The following is a 16056-nucleotide window of genomic DNA, read 5'->3' on the forward strand; positions in this document are numbered from 1 at the left end:
GGAACTCAAATCTGCCACCTCTCTACTGCTTCTTTTGCCTTTAGTTAATTCACAGCCCAGAAAAGCCTTGATCTGATCATGATTTAACCGCAGCAAGCAAAATGGGGTAAGTGTGTGCTTTTCTCTTTTATTGAGAGTCATTGAAGGGGGGAATAGCTTCATAAGGGAAGAAAGCCCATAAATCCTTACCATGTCATGTACAAAATTAGACTCATATGCTAACATTTATTTAAGATAGCCATTCCAACAAACAACTTTTTATTCAACAGTTTGTAACCATTTATAAAAACTTTCATTTGTTTCCTGTTTTGTTTTTATACTATGCTATAGTCTGCCTTTGCAGGTTGTCACAATGAATTGCTTTGGAGACTGAAGAGATCTTTGCACAGTTACATATTTTGCTGAAGCAAGTTAGGTTTTGAAAGCAGTTTTCAAGAAAGGATGATAGGATTCTTAATTTACAACATGACCATGCCTCTTTGGGACTAAGTATAATTAAAGAAGGAAAAAGATTAGACATGGAGACAGGTTAATATAAGCCTTTTGTAAAATAGGAAAAAGGATAGGAGATTCTGTCAGAATTAACTCCAGTATGTACAGAAAAATATATGCTGATTAATTACACAGGGCCTTTATTATTGAATCTTAATTTTAAACACTTTGTGGGGCTTGAGGAACATGAGAAAAAATAGGTTTCGCTGAAAAACTTTGTGTTCTTAAGTGGGAATAGGGTTCCATTTTAATTAGAATTGAAATTATATGATTTTTTAAATGAGTTTTTAATATGTTGAAACCATAGTAATTGTATCCAGTATAGAAATTCATCTTTTAAAATAAATCCTTTCAATATGAAATTGCATTGCTGCAAATGGTATAGGTTGTTCATTGTGGTTTACCTCTGAAACACTCAAATGATCAGAAATGTTACCAGAGAAATAATATCTTTTGACACATGCTTATTCTAAACTGTTTACATGAGTTTAATTATTAACATCTAAATTTTTATTGATACCATGGACTCTAAAAATGCAATAGAAACTAATTTGAAATCTTACAGACTTTTGAAAGGAAGATGATAATACTGGACTTAACTTTTAATAAAAATGTAAATGGCATTTAAATTGGAAAGGTAACTGACAAGTGCCTTGTACAAATTTCACATGCTATTTTTGATTGATTTCATTTGAGACAGAGTTGGTAAGATTCTCCTAGCCCCCTTCTTTCCTTCTCTATCTTCTCTGTATATGTTGTTGTTGTGAAGTGTCGTCGAGTCGGTGCCGACACATAGAGGTTGTATAAACAGAAGCAAGCCACTAGTAAACTTCAAGCAGTGGACATACAAGGAACTGCTTTCTTTCTTTCTTTTTTAGGGCAGCACTTTTTAACATTTTTTGGGGTCAAGAATCCCTTTGAGAATCTTTAGAAATCAGTTCACCCTCTCGGCAAAAAATGTAAAATTACCCAAAATTTCGCATACAATTTAAAAAGATTTACAGATGCCCTGAAACCCAATCCACGGATCCTAGGTTAGAAATCTTTGATTTTTTTAGTTTTAGGGCTTGTGTATGAATGATGCATTGGGCTCCTAACCACAAGATCAGTGGTTCAAACCCACTCTGCAGAAGAAAGATGAGGCTTTCTCATGTAAAGATGTACAGTCAGAAACCCTAAGAAGCAGTTCTACTCTTGTCCTATAAAGTCACTATGAGTTGGAATGGACCTGGTGACAGTGGATTAGTAGCTATTAACACTTTTTAAAATCTTGTTTAAATAAAATCATCAGAAAAATAAAATGGTAGCATCTGTTCAGAAACTGAAATGTTCCCATTAATGGAAACCCCTAGATGTATCTACTGAGAATTAATCTTTTTTTGGGCCCTATTAATCTCAAAGGAGCTCTGATAGCGTAGTGGTTACTAATCGGGCTGCAAACCTTAGGGACAGCAGTTCAAAATACCAGCTGTTCTGCAGGAAAAAGATGAGGCTTTCTGCTCCCATAAAGATTTATAGCCTCGGAAACTCTATACAGGGTCACTATGAGTCGGAACCGGTCACTCTGAGCACACAACAACATCTAATTTCAAAGGCGTCAGTGGGTAGTACAAGTAGTTCACGCACTTAACTGATAGCAGAAATGCTGGAGGTTTCTGTCCACCCACAGCCACCATGAGAGAAAGGTTTAGTGATGGACTTCCAAAAGATCAGCCACTGAAAAGCCTATATAGTGCAGTTGTATACTGATATACCTGGGGTTGCCATGAGTCTGAATGGATTCCATGACAATAGATTATTAATCTCAAATGTTATTTGAAGATATAATGCCCTCATATGGATCTATGCCAGCCCTTTCCATTTTTCCTCAGGCTATACTTGCATGTTTTTGTTTTTCTTTTAATGTTTTATTGTGAATTATGTGATAGTTTACATGGGAGAACATTAGTTTTACATTCATCCTACCGTGTATTGTTTCATTGCCATGGTTACAATCCCTTCCATGCATCATCAGCCAACCAAAGGGTGTACACTACAAGCCTACCTCCCGGTTGTCAGCACACAGCCCCTCTGTCTTTCTGTGTCTAAAGTCCCCAGCTGCTTCATCTCTCCACGTCATCATCTCTGCCTCCATATCAGGCATCACTGCTTCTCTGGGTAGGGTCCTACTCTCCGCTTTTCTCCCTTGATGGTCCCAGGGACCTCTGCTCCTAGACTGAAAAGTTAATCACTCCCCTCCTTTTGCTACAAAATGTCTACCTTTACACTTATGCTTGTATGTTTTTAGTGAGCAACAAAAAAGCAAATATTAGGAAATTCTCATGGTCTATAGAAGGCCTTCTTCTGTTAAATTTTCATTTGCTTCTCTTATGAAGTATGTGGGTGGGTGAGGTTGTTGTTGTTGTTAAGTGCCGTTGAGTTGATTCCGGACCCATAGCAACTCTGTATAGGGTTTCCAAGGAGCAGCTGGTGAGCTTGAACCACCAACCTTGCAGTTCAAGGTGGGTGAGGTAGATCCACCAAGATTGCTGACTCACAGTGATCCTGTATCAGATTTTCAAGGTTGTAAATCTTTACGAGAGCAGAAAGGCTCGTCTTTCTCCTGAGGAGCTGCTGGTAGATTTAAACTGCTGACCTTATGCCTAGCAGTCCAATGTTTATCCTGCAGTGCTACACATATGATTTAATAATTAGCATTTTAAATTTTTATGACTTTATCAGAGCCTTGTTTTATTTTCCCCAGAAGTCAACTGGAGGTACACTGACTGGTTCTAATAGTGCTGCACTTAAAGGAGGTGGAGACACCAAGGAATTGAAATGTAACTCAGTAAAGAAAACTAATCATCCCTTCCTCTCCATTGTGCATCCTTTCTTTGCCCAGGTGTTATAGTGAACAGCAGCTGTCAGTTATTTAAAATACATTAAATAACTGATTCTCCCCAATTATTCTTTTATCCACCTCTGTCTACCTACCAAGGAACCCTGGTAGCATAGTGGCTTACATGTTAGGCTGCTAACTACAAGGTCAGCAGTTAGAACCCACCAGTTGTTCCCCAGGAAAAAGGTGAGGCTTTCTGCTCCCATAAAGATTTACAGCCTCTGAAACCCTATTCAGGGTCGTTATGAGTCAGAACCAACTCAGTGACATGCAGCAATAGCAGCAGTAGTCCACCTGTACAAGGATCACTGGTCAGCAGCTCAAACCCACCAGCTGCTCCTTGAGTCAGAATTGACTCAACAGCATTTAACAACAACATTACAGCATATTTAGCCTTCTGCTAGTTTCCCAGTTCAAATGAGTTTAGAGTTTAATTTTTTTAAATGATTTTTTAACATATTTTTCACTTCTGAATCTGGGAGTTACAATCCAAGTGTTCTTCTGGCCAAAACATTAATTTAGCTCATACAATAACCTTTGATTCATCAGAAGGGAGTTGATGCCAGTGGGTGGGGTGAAATGTCTCTTCTGTCTATCCCATCCTTTCCTTTTTAATAGTCACTTTCCTGTACACCCCATCGTTATTTTTCTCCTGGGCTATCAAAAGTGCCTACTAAGTGGCCCCTTTGCACTTGTCTTTCCTCTGCAGTGTCCCAAGAGTCATCTTTTTACTAAAGACGTGTTCCTGTTTCTTGAACAAGGCTTGAAAAGGCCATAGTGACCCTATACAGGGTTTCCAAAATGGTAAATCTCTGTGTGTGTGAATTGGGTGAAGGCTTACAGAGCAGATCATCAGTTTTACACTAAACAATCCATACACATTTTGTTTCGTCTCATCGACTGCAATTCCCTCATTGTAGCATTCCTCATTCTGCTTCTTCCCTGTGTTTCTTGTTTCCAGTCTTTCTTCCTAACCCTTCTGAACTTTGAACTTTGTCCTTTGTAAAGGCTGCCCTTTTGATCTCAAATGGTGGGTCAATCTAAGGAGTGCATATCTCACTAGCATTGTTGTTGTTAAGTGCCATGGAGTCAGTTCCGACCCTGTATGGGGTTTCTGAGGAGCAGCTGGTAAGCTTGAACCACCAACCTTGCAGTTTAAATGGCTTTGCAGTCTGGTACTTTAACCCACAGCGCCACACTAGGACTGCTTCACTAGCATTAGGCCTATCTATTGTTTGACTGAGAGTTGCGCTTCTAGGGGGTAGGGGGCTAGTTCAATTCCAATTCAGTAGCATAACTAACAGAGTCTCGGGGGCTTCCACCAGACTCCATCGTACCAGTAAATCTGGTCTTTCTTTAAAATGATTTTGAATTTTGCTCCATATTTTTCTCCTATTCTATCTAGGACCTTCTAATGTAATCCCTTTCAAAGCAGACAGTAGCACCATCTACTTCTTCTGGTTTTAGAGTTATGGAGACTGATATTCACATAGTCCTTTAGTCCATAGACTAATTGTTTCCATGTATCTTCAATTTTCGTCAGTCTTCTTTACTCTAGACAGGGAGAGACTAATAGTTGCACATTAGATGGCCACTTATGAACATTTAAGACCCCAGTTGCTGCTCACCAAAGTAGGATGTAAATGTTGTCTTTGTGACTATGTTATGCCAATTGAATTAGGTGTCCCCTAGACTAAGATCCTGAGCTCCTAGGTCAGAAACTCATTCCCTCAAGGGTTTGGCTTTGTCAAAGAAATTGTCATAACTTTTCCCCCTGTATGCTCCTCCACATTCATATATATAATTGTAGCAAAGGTAAATACCCATGTACAAATATTCTCTTCAAATCTATATATATATATTTGTAGGTATATGCTCCCTCTCCCTCCCATACCTGTTCAGCCTGTGTTGTCTATTCCTGTATCTTCTCATTGTTGTTAAGTGTTGTCATGTCCTTCCAACTCATAGCGACTCTGTAAGGGTTTCTGAAGAGCGACTGGTGAGTTTGAACTACTGACCTTGCTATTCCAATGACCTTGTAGTCCTACAGTGCCACACCAGCACTCTGCATCTACTCATAGATCACCTTTTACTTCAGGATTGTGTATAGAGCAATATTTACCTCTGTTGCCTTTAATCCATATACTCCTCCCCTACCTCCATCACTTTTTTATTTTTTTGCCAACCCCCTCGTATTTATACTGCCTTCTCCTTCACCCAAGTTAAAATGTGATAAACTGTAAAGCATTATGGGAGCAGACAATGAAGTGGCTAGTGGGTTTGAATTTGCCAACCTTGAAGCTAGCAAACCAACACTTAACCCACAGCACCACCAGAGCACCTTTAAAAATGCTCAGTAACTTCTCATTCTTTACACTGCAGAGCAGACACAAAAGAAGCTATCATGACCCTGCCTCTGCCCCAAACCTACCTGACCTTCTATTCTGCCCTTCATGCTGCTTGGATTTCTAAATCATCTATGCTGTGTAACTTACTACTTCTGTTCCTTTTCTGATCCTCTTTTTATCATTTGTCCAAAGCCTGGCTCATATGCTACTGTCTTCATGAAATGTTCCCTAATTCCCACAGCTGGAACTCATCTTTTCTCCTCTGAAAGTTTTAGGCACTGTATACTTTTGTTATTGCACTAGTCTATCATGTATTAAGCTATCTGTCTGTCTGAATTTTCTGGCTCTACTGTAAGCTATGTGAAGTAGGGAGAGTGTCATCTTTGTCTGGTATCTTTCAGCATCTGGCATAATATGTAGTATGCACTTAGCCAAGATTTATTGAATCTCAAATGGTTTTTCCTAAAATCCACATAAAAACTAAAACTTGTCTTTTAGTTAAAACTTCCTTCTTTCTTTCCTAATTGAATGGACTCATCAAGTTTCTCCTTGAGAAGCTCAAATAAGTAATGTCCAAAATGCAGGCGATGCCAATGAAAAAGAGTTTAAAAAATAATAAAAAGGGCTGAGTCACACACTAAGACTTCTGAGGAGAAAAAAATTGTTGTTAATAAGTAGAAACCACATATAAACTGAGACGAAATGTAAAAAAATATGCATGAATGAAAAAATAGTTCTTAATACTAGGGTAACTTCCTAGAGGGCCAACATATCAATAAGGATCGGAGTCTTGTGGATGTGTAAAAGCAAGTAGTTAAGCAAGTTAAGGAGTCCTGGTATGACACTGTAGGAAATCACTGGACCACAAGGCTGGTTCAACTCACAAGTTTAGCTGTTCAAATCTACCAGCCACTCCTTGGAAACCCTATACAGGATCCCTATGAGTCAGAACCAACTCCATGGCACTTAACAACAACAAAGCAAGTTAAATAAGGGGTCCTGGTACTATAATGGGTTATGTGTTGGACTGTTAACCACAAGGTCAGCAGTTTGAGACCACTAGGTGCTCCATGGGGAAAAGATGAGGCTTTCTGGTCCCATATGGATTTACAACCTTGGAAATCGTATACAGGGTCGCTATCTGTAGTGCAACTGACTCAATGGGACACCACCACCAAGCAAGTTAAGGGTTAATTTCTCTCTCATATTTAAAAAGGAATACAGAGTTAGGCAGTCTAGTACTGTTAGAACTGTTACTTGGTGTGAGAGACCCAGGATCCTTCTCTCCTGCTCTTCTGTCATCTGTATCGGATCATCGTCTCATCCAAGAAGTTTACTAGGACTTCATCTATCTCATTGATGTTCAGTCAGCAAGAAGGAAGAAAAGGAAGAAAAAGGTGAGTTCTCTCTCTTAAGAAGATTTTCCAGAGGTCATTCACACTATTTCCATTTACAGCTCGTAGGTAGAAATCTTATCTGGTGGCTACACCTTGCTGCCAGAGAGAATGGGGAAGGTAGTCTTTTAGTTGGGTGGTGATGTGCTATGAATAATGAATGAGTATTCAGTGGCAACTAGCAGTGTTTGACAGAGCCAGTATCAAGCTATACTTACATTCCTTCAGGGCAAAATACAGCATTGGTGGTGGTTATGTGCTTCCAACTCATAGTGACCCTGCTTAGGGTTTCTGAGGCTGTAAATCTTTACAGGAGCAGAAAGTCTCATCTTTCTCTTGTGGAATAGTTGGTAGTTTCTAACTGCTAATCTTGAGGTTAGCAGCCCGATTTGTAACCACTATGCTACACACACACACACACACACCCCAAAGACAAAAATAAAAAAACAAGACTACAACTAACTTTTATGAAAATTTTGTTTAAAAGTAGAAAGAAAAAAATCAAAACAAAACAACAGCAAGCCAAGTGGGGAACAGATTCAGCTAAGATAAAGGACAGAGTCCTTGACAAAATGACAGCAGTGATTAAGTAAACCTTTAGTCTCCCTTCTGCTTTTTCCCCCATCCTGAATTTTTATCTTAATTATATAGCTATACTGTGAGCTGAGGATTATTATTAAACTGAAGTCCGGAAGGATTCAATGTTTTCACCAAACCTTATTGTCCAAGAGAAGTCAGAAAATGAAAAATAAAACATTTAGCTGACGTGGAACCTGTTGTATTGTAGGGGAGAAAATACATATATAAATTGTAGACTGTACTTCAAATAGATTTTTAATTTCATTTTGATTGCAGGTGAACTCAATTAGCCCCTACAGATGGACCTGTTACAAGGTTTTTTTGTTTATGATTTGGGGTAGGTTAATTTCATTTAATGTATAAATAGTTAGGAAAATCTCTAGAATTGTGATTTTCAATATTTTTGGGTCAGATGAACTGCTTTGAAAACTCCTCTGATTCAGCAAAGCACCCAGCTTTCCTAAGTCATCGTTTAATATTTTAACTATATTTTTAAATACATAGGAATTTATTTTTATTAGTCACAATAACCACAAATACCGAGGTGGTTGTGCCTGTTTGCACCCATTACTGTTGTTAGGTGTCATCATGTAGGTTCCAATTCACAGTGCCCTATGCCTAGCAGAAAGAAACACTGCCCAGTCCTGACCCATCCTCACAATCATTGTTAAGTTTGAACCCACTGTTGCTACCACTGTGTAAGCCCACCTTGTTGGGATGACTGGACTTGACTTTACGTATGTCTGAACTTTACTTTGTACTTTACAAATGGCTGAACTCTTAGAAATTTTTAACAATGAAAATTAATTACACATGTAATAAAAACTTTTAAAATATAGAAAAGTATGGTTCAAAATGCAAAGCACCTGTCATTATTGATGGCATTTTGTTTTTTATAGAACCACTAGAACCATTAGAAAGAAAACATCATAAAAGATGGTATGATATTTCCTGGTGGAGACAGGCCACAAGGTGAGTAGAAATTGCAGAGAATTTGTTTCTATTAAGAACACATCTGAACTGAGAGCTTTAGTGCAGATCAGTGATTCTTGTTGAAGTACAAGTATGACTAATTGTTTTCAAGAATTTTATAGCCCTTGTTTAAAAACAAGGAAATAAACCAAACTATGGGATTCCTTTACTACTTAGCAGTTAGGGCTAAGAGCTATCATATTACATATTACATCCAAGATACATCAGATTTCACTACATGCATAAATGTGTACCTTTCTGATATCCATTACTAAAAAGAACAATGAACTATGTTTTAATCAAATCTCACTATTTCGAATGTCATTGAGATTTACAAAGGAAAAAAAAAGAAAGACCGGACAACATTTACTTTATATTCAACTTACATTTACTGAGCCCTTACTGGTGTGCTAGCTTCTGTCATGTAATAACTATGTGGGATAGGTAAGTATTAGCTCCAGTTTACAGTTGAGAAAGCAAAGGCTTATCAAGGTTAGGTAACTTGCCCAGGGACGCGAAGCTAAATAACTAATAGATAATAAATAATAGAGCTGGGCTTTGAAGTTAGTAAACATAAGAAAAGAATTCCATTATTTAAAGCATTTTTTAAAATTCAAAACTAAAGAGTGCTCATTGCAAAACAAACATTAAACCACATTGGATCAAGACAGAACAGTGTAAGTGAAATTTGAAAGTCTGTCCCATTTCTACCCCATTCCTCTTTCGAAACACAACAATTATTAGTGGTTTTGTGTAAATCCTTCCATGGCTTTTGTTTCATCCAATGTACTTTTCACTGTATTGCTTTTCCCATCCACTTATAAAAACAACGGACTACCAGAGGTTGAATGCATTATATGCTATATATATTTATTAAGACAAATATATACTTTAAAAAAAATAACTGAAATACCCATTTGGCTCACATTAGCTCAAAAAAGAATAAAACTAATTCTGTGTCTCCTAGGGACCTCAATGTAGTGCAGGGGTTTTTAATTTATTTTTGAAAGAATAATTAGACTCCTTTGAGAGTCTAATGTGAGTGCTGAATCCTCCCCCAGGAGAAAATGAACCTACATAAAATTTTGCCCATAATTCAGGGAATTCATGGACAACCTAAGGAGTCCTGGTGTGGCACTGCAGGATAATGTGCTGGACTGCAAGGTCCGTTTGAACTGCAAAATTGGTGGTTCAGACCCACCAGCTGCTCATTGGAAACCCTATACAGGGTCGCTATGGGTCTGAACTGACTGGACAGCACTTAACTACAATAAACAACAATGAACAACCTAAGGGTATATGGACCCCTGCTCTTGTAGAAGTGAAAGACTTTTAAATTAATAATTTAGCATGACTGTTACCAGAGAGGAGTACTGGTGTGGTGCTGTGGGATAAAGCACTGGACCGCAAGGTTTGAACCACTTTGACAGACATTCGGAATTTGCTAGGTAGCCAGGGGTAATAGAAAGACACCCAGGATAAGAGAAGACATCCAGGCTGAAGAAAGAGCATTTGTAAAGTCTAAAGCTAGAATGTTAGAGCCTTCCTCAGGAGTCCTGGTGTGGCACTGAGGGTTAATGTGCTGGACTGTAAGGTTGGGTTGAACTGCCAACAGTTCAAAGTCACCAGATCCCCTTTGGCAATCCTATACAGAATCATCGCATTAGAAAGTCATTATTAGTCTCAGCCCATATTTCTTGGCAGTTGCTTTAAGCAGACTTAAATGTGTGGTGCCGTAGGGAAAGCACAGGACTGCTAACCACAGCTTGGCAGTGCCTCAGAAACCCTATATAGGGTGGCTATGAGTTGGACCCAACTCGATGGCACTTAACAACAACAAAGTTTCACGAAGGGTATTTTATTTGATAAAATATTCATTATTTATTATTCACTTAGAAGTTACTGCTGTTGTTGTTAAGTGCCGAAGAATCAGTTCCTACTCATAGCAACCCGTAGAGTGTTTCCGTAGCTGTAAATTTTTTCAGGAATAGAAAGCTGCGCTTCCATTAAAAGTTTGCCTCTTGTTGTTAAGTGCTGTCAAGTCGGTTCCGAGGAGTGGCTGATGAGCTCGAACCGCTGATCTTGCTGTTCAAACCGACCTTGAAGTTCAAACTGACCTTGAAGTCCAGTGCATTAACCCTCAGAGCTGTACCATCTAAATTAACTGTTGTTGTTGTTAAGCGCTTTCAAGTCTGTTGCAACCCTGTATAGGGTTTCTTAGCAGTTGGTGAATTTGAACCACCGACCTTGTGGTTCAAACCAACTTTGCAGTCTGGAGCATTAACTCACAGCGTCACACCAGGACTCCTAGGTGGTTATGTGTCCTAGAGTCAGTTCCTACTTACAGGGACTCTGAACAGGGTTTCCGGGAGCAGAAAACCTCAGGACTCCTTTGTTGTTGTTGTTATGTGCCATCCAGTTGGTACCTACCCATAGAGACCTTTCATGCACAGCAGAATGAAACACTGCCTGATCCTGGGCCAACCTCACCACTGTTGCCACACTTGAGTCCATTGATGCTGCCACTTAGCCAATCCATCTCGTTGGGGGTCTTCCTCTTTTTCTCTGACCCTCCACCTTACCAAACATGATATCCTTCTCCAGCTATTGGTCCCTTCTGACAATATGTCTTCGATGCTATAAAATTTTATTTCTTAGACTAAGCTGCCTGTATGTGGTTTATGCTATTTTGTGTATATGATATATCTTTTTTCCCCCCCTACATACAAAGAAGCATTTGGTCTTTACCAAAGGGTAGTACTCTGAAAGATTTTTCACTACTCTGCATATGTGAATAGTGAGCTTTTGTTAAAATGTTTGGTTTAAGTGAAATACCATTGATTTTATAATTTTCTGTTTTCAGCTCATTGATTTCTTAGAAATTAATCCTACTTCCCCTTGCTATTAAAACCAACGAAATTCTTTATTGTTTTCTTTGGGGGAAAAATCATTAAGCATAAGCCTCCTGGAATTCAATTTAACTGAACAAACTTGTGTTGAGTGCCCACCTCAAAGGTTCTCTAACTTTTTAAAAGTCAGAGGAATTCAAATAAATGATAGAAATTGATTTATCTTTGGAATTCAAGTCAATTTTGCAGTCTTTTCTGTAAAACACCACACTGTTTCAAATATAGCAATATTTTAAATTGCTTGGCATTGAGTAAAATTGTTACTCTGAGGAGATGTTTATTCTGAAGTTTCAAGTCTGGTATTCTAGTTTAATACACATCAGGTACATGTCAGGTGCTATGGGATATGAATGAGAAATGGTTTCTTCCTTAATGGAGCTTAGAGTGTTGTAGGAGAAACAGCTATCTGCCATTTTCAGCTGAGAGATACTAATAATATGGTATGAGAATGTAGCAACAGGAGAATTGGCTGAGTATGACCTGGAGGGTCAGGATAGGCTTCAGAGAGGGGGTGTTTGAATTGAGCCGTGAAGGAGCACTTCATTAGTTAAGAAAAGATATTTGAAGCATAGAGGATAAAAGGAGCAAAGGCACAGAGTCATGAAAGTGCTTGAGATAAATGAAATGTAAGAACTGTGATCATCTATAACACAAAAATATATTAATATCTGCTGGTAGAGAATGTTCCTTGGGGATAAGGGTGGCAAGACTTTGTCTCTCATACTTTAGACTTATTATCAGGACAGACTAGTCATTGAATGATAACTTCCTTTCACTGACCCTCCACTTTACATGTAAAGTGGAGGGTCAGTGAAAGGAAGTGGACCTCCAAAAGAGATGGGTTAACACCATGACAGTAGCAATGGGCTCAAGTGTACCAACAATTGTGAGGATGGTGCAGGACCAGGCAGTATTTCATTCTGCTGTATGCGTAGGGATGCTAGGAATAGGAACTGACTCGACGGCACCTAACAACTAACTGCTATGAACTCTTATTTGAAATGCTATAAAAATAGAGGACTATATCCAGTAAGTTCAGCTAGTCTTGTCACGAATTCTTAAAAGCACTCTAATCATATCAGCACATATCAAAGTAGCTAAACCAACACCTGGGTAGCCCTACCCAGACAGCCTGTCAGGTTCAGGTAGAAAAGGACTGCTCCAGAGAATACCCTGAGGTAGTGATCTGTAGAACTCTTGTGCTGGGGCTGGCCAGATGGAATTCCTGGGGTTTAAATTTAAGGTTCCCTAGGAAGAGCTGGATTTGGATACTCGTGTATCCCAGGTAGGCTAGAAATCTGGTATTTGTGCAAATCAGCTTTCTTTTGATAGTCAGCTTTTGAATAAACGGGAAACTGATCCTTGTATGGAGAAAATATAGGAAAGGGGCACTCCCAAGGACAGTGTTCCCTTCCAGCATCAGCAGCAACATAGCTCTGGCTTTGTACTGGCTGCACCACTCAGCAAAAGTTCAACAAGATAACCAGGCTCACTCTTCTTAGAAAACTTTTTTGGTCATCAACCATTGCTACTTAAGCCTGCCTCTACAATACTCAACCCCTACCCCAAACACACACACACACACACACACACACACACACACACACACACTCAAGGAGTTTTTTAATTAAGCCTTAAACAAGATACTTTCCTTGAGAGAAGTCCTGATAAATACAGTTTCCTTCCTTTCAGTACCTTTCCAGGAATGTTTTAGCACCTTTTATGTGGTGCTGTAGGATAAGCATTAGACTGCAAGGTAGGCAGTTCAAACTCACCAGCCACTCCTAGGAAACCTTATAGAGTTGCTCTGAGTCAAAACCGATTGTATGGCATTTACTAACAACAACAAAAAATTGATGCAAAACAGCTCCATCATCCAGCTATAACCCATCACCAGGCACAAGGCTGCCAAGTAACTGATTGCATGGAGCTGCGCTGACAGGCCATCTTGGACACCAGCTCTCATTCCTGGCTCCTGCCTGCGGTGATGATTCACTTCCTTGTTGGTACCTAACCTCTGAGCTAGGTGCTTCAGACCACAGATGCTTAACACATGGTCCCTAACTTTTCAAATCTAGACCCCTGGAGAGAATCAGCGCATGTCTTTTCTTTTATCTTTATTGATTCCAGGTTAGGGCTGAGTTTCTGACTTTGTCCTAAGGAAAAATTGGAAAAGATATCAATAATAACTACCATTTATCATAAAAGAGAGCCTGGATCTATAAAACCAGATCAGTAGGTCATTTTTCCAAGATCGAACAACTGTTTTAATCCTGATCTTTCAGACTTTGAAGCTCACATTCTCTGTCCTCAGACCCTGTGGCACCTTACTTGATTCTCAGTGTTGCTCTCAGTCAGCTAAGGGATTTGCTGCAACTGAGTTAGGTGTGTTGAACTATTTTCAAAGGAATAGAGTTTTAGTAAGTGCTAAGAGACAGTGAAGGAGCTCTGGTAGCGTAGTGGTTATGAATCTGGTAGTGTAGTGGTTACAAATCTCAAGGTCAGCAGTTCGAAACTACCAGCTGTTCTGTGGGAGAAAGATGAGACTTTCTGTTCCCATAAAGACTGACACATTGTACGCCACTTTATTTATGAGGCCCACCTTGCTGAGATTAAAACAGTGCTGCACTGTGAGTTAATGCGCTGGACTTCAAGGTGGGTTTGAATCACAAGGTCGAAAGTTCAAGCTCACTAACCGCTCCTTGGAAACTATACAGGGTCAGTATGAGTCTGAACCCACCCGATGGCACTTAACAACAACAACAGAAACAACAACATTAAAAATGCATAATCACCATGAGAAGGGGCTTCAAGAAGTTTGTGGGGAAATGGAATGAAAAGATACTGGGATTTTTTCCCACTAACTTTTTGAAGCTCCCTTGTACAAAAAGTTGTGACTCTGTAGTAAACCATTATATTATTTCTGTCAAAACAAGATAACCTTTAAGTCCTAGGAAGTGTAACAATGCTAAAAACCTATGATTAGTCAAATGCCTTAACCCCTCTGGACTTCAGTTTTCTTATTTGCAAAGCAGCAAGGTTCAACTGGCTGATCTTTGTGAATTGGAGTTCTGATCTTTACCACTTTATGCCTAACATTGGTTTATACTGCACATAGTTTTGGTGGTTACGGGTTTTGTTTAATTTTGTCTCTCCAAACTATGAGATTGGTTCATTAATTTTCTCAGCACCTATTTATTCAGGGCCTACTATGCTCTAAAGGAGCTCTGGTAGCGTAGTGGTTAGGAATCGGGCTGCGAACCTCAAGGTCAGCAGTTCGAAACTACCAGCTGTTTCATAGGAGAAAGATGAAGCTTTCTGCTCCCGTAAAGATTTACAGTCTTGGAAACTCTGTACAGGGTCGCTATGAGTTGGAACCGACTCCACGGCACATAACAGCAATAACAACTATGCTCTATGTTGAGAGTTTATGGTTCTGTAACATAGGCACTGGCATTCAAGTCCAGCAGCTGCTCTGAGGGAGGAAGATGAAGTTTCCTGCTCCCATACAGATTGACAGCCTTAGAAACCCTATACAGGGTCACTGTGAGTTGGAACTGACTTGATGACACTTAACAACACCACTGTGTTTTAGACCTGGTTTACAACCTAGAGAAACAGTGAAGAAATAAATATAGAATATTGTCATTTGACGATAAGTGTATGAAGAAAAATAAAGCAATGGAAGGAAGGCGGGGAGTAAGAAGGTGGCAGTTTAGAGAAGGTCTTTTTGAGAAGATGGCATTTAAATAGAAACCAAAGCCTTAGAACTTTTTTATCCTTAATGTATGAGAATGTTGTCGTTAAGCACTGTCCAGTTGGCTCTGACTGATAGTGACCCAATGCATGAGAATCATATACAGTAAATTTGAAAAGATCCTGAAGTTTCCAAGAGGCCCTGTTGATGGTGAATAAGGGCTCTTTCTCCCAAGTCCTCACATCCCAGGAATTTCATAAATGAGCTTTTATCTCCTTCTATGATTCCGAACATTCCACTTTAACATTTGAATGAATTTTCAAATGTACTGGATCTTTTTCATCTTTTGCCAGTGGGCACTAATGACAATGAATTTTTTAAACTAGGGTAACTATGGGAGTCCTGGTATAGTGCTGTAAACACTAGACTACTAATCACAAGGTCAGTTGTTCAAACCCATCAGCTACTCCTCAGAAACCCTGTACAGGGTCTCTGTGAGTCAGAATCAACTAGAAGGCACTTAAGAACAGCAACATGGTAACTATATTTACATTACGGGATCTTAAGGGATCTGTTTTGCATGTGCACTCTGCATCTAGATTGATAGGACAGGACTGTATCTTTATAAGGTCTCACAAACCACAGACTAGAGCAATGGTCTTTAACAATGTGTTGTTGTTAGGTGCCATCGAGTTGGTACTGACCCATAGTGACCTTATGCACAGCAGAACGAAACACTGCCTGATCCTGGGCCAACAATGTGTACAAAGGAGTTAAAGATGTTAAG

Source organism: Chrysochloris asiatica, unplaced genomic scaffold (assembly GCF_000296735.1).
Source record: "Chrysochloris asiatica unplaced genomic scaffold, ChrAsi1.0 scaffold00024, whole genome shotgun sequence".
In the NCBI taxonomy this organism is placed as follows: Eukaryota; Metazoa; Chordata; class Mammalia; order Afrosoricida; family Chrysochloridae; genus Chrysochloris; species Chrysochloris asiatica.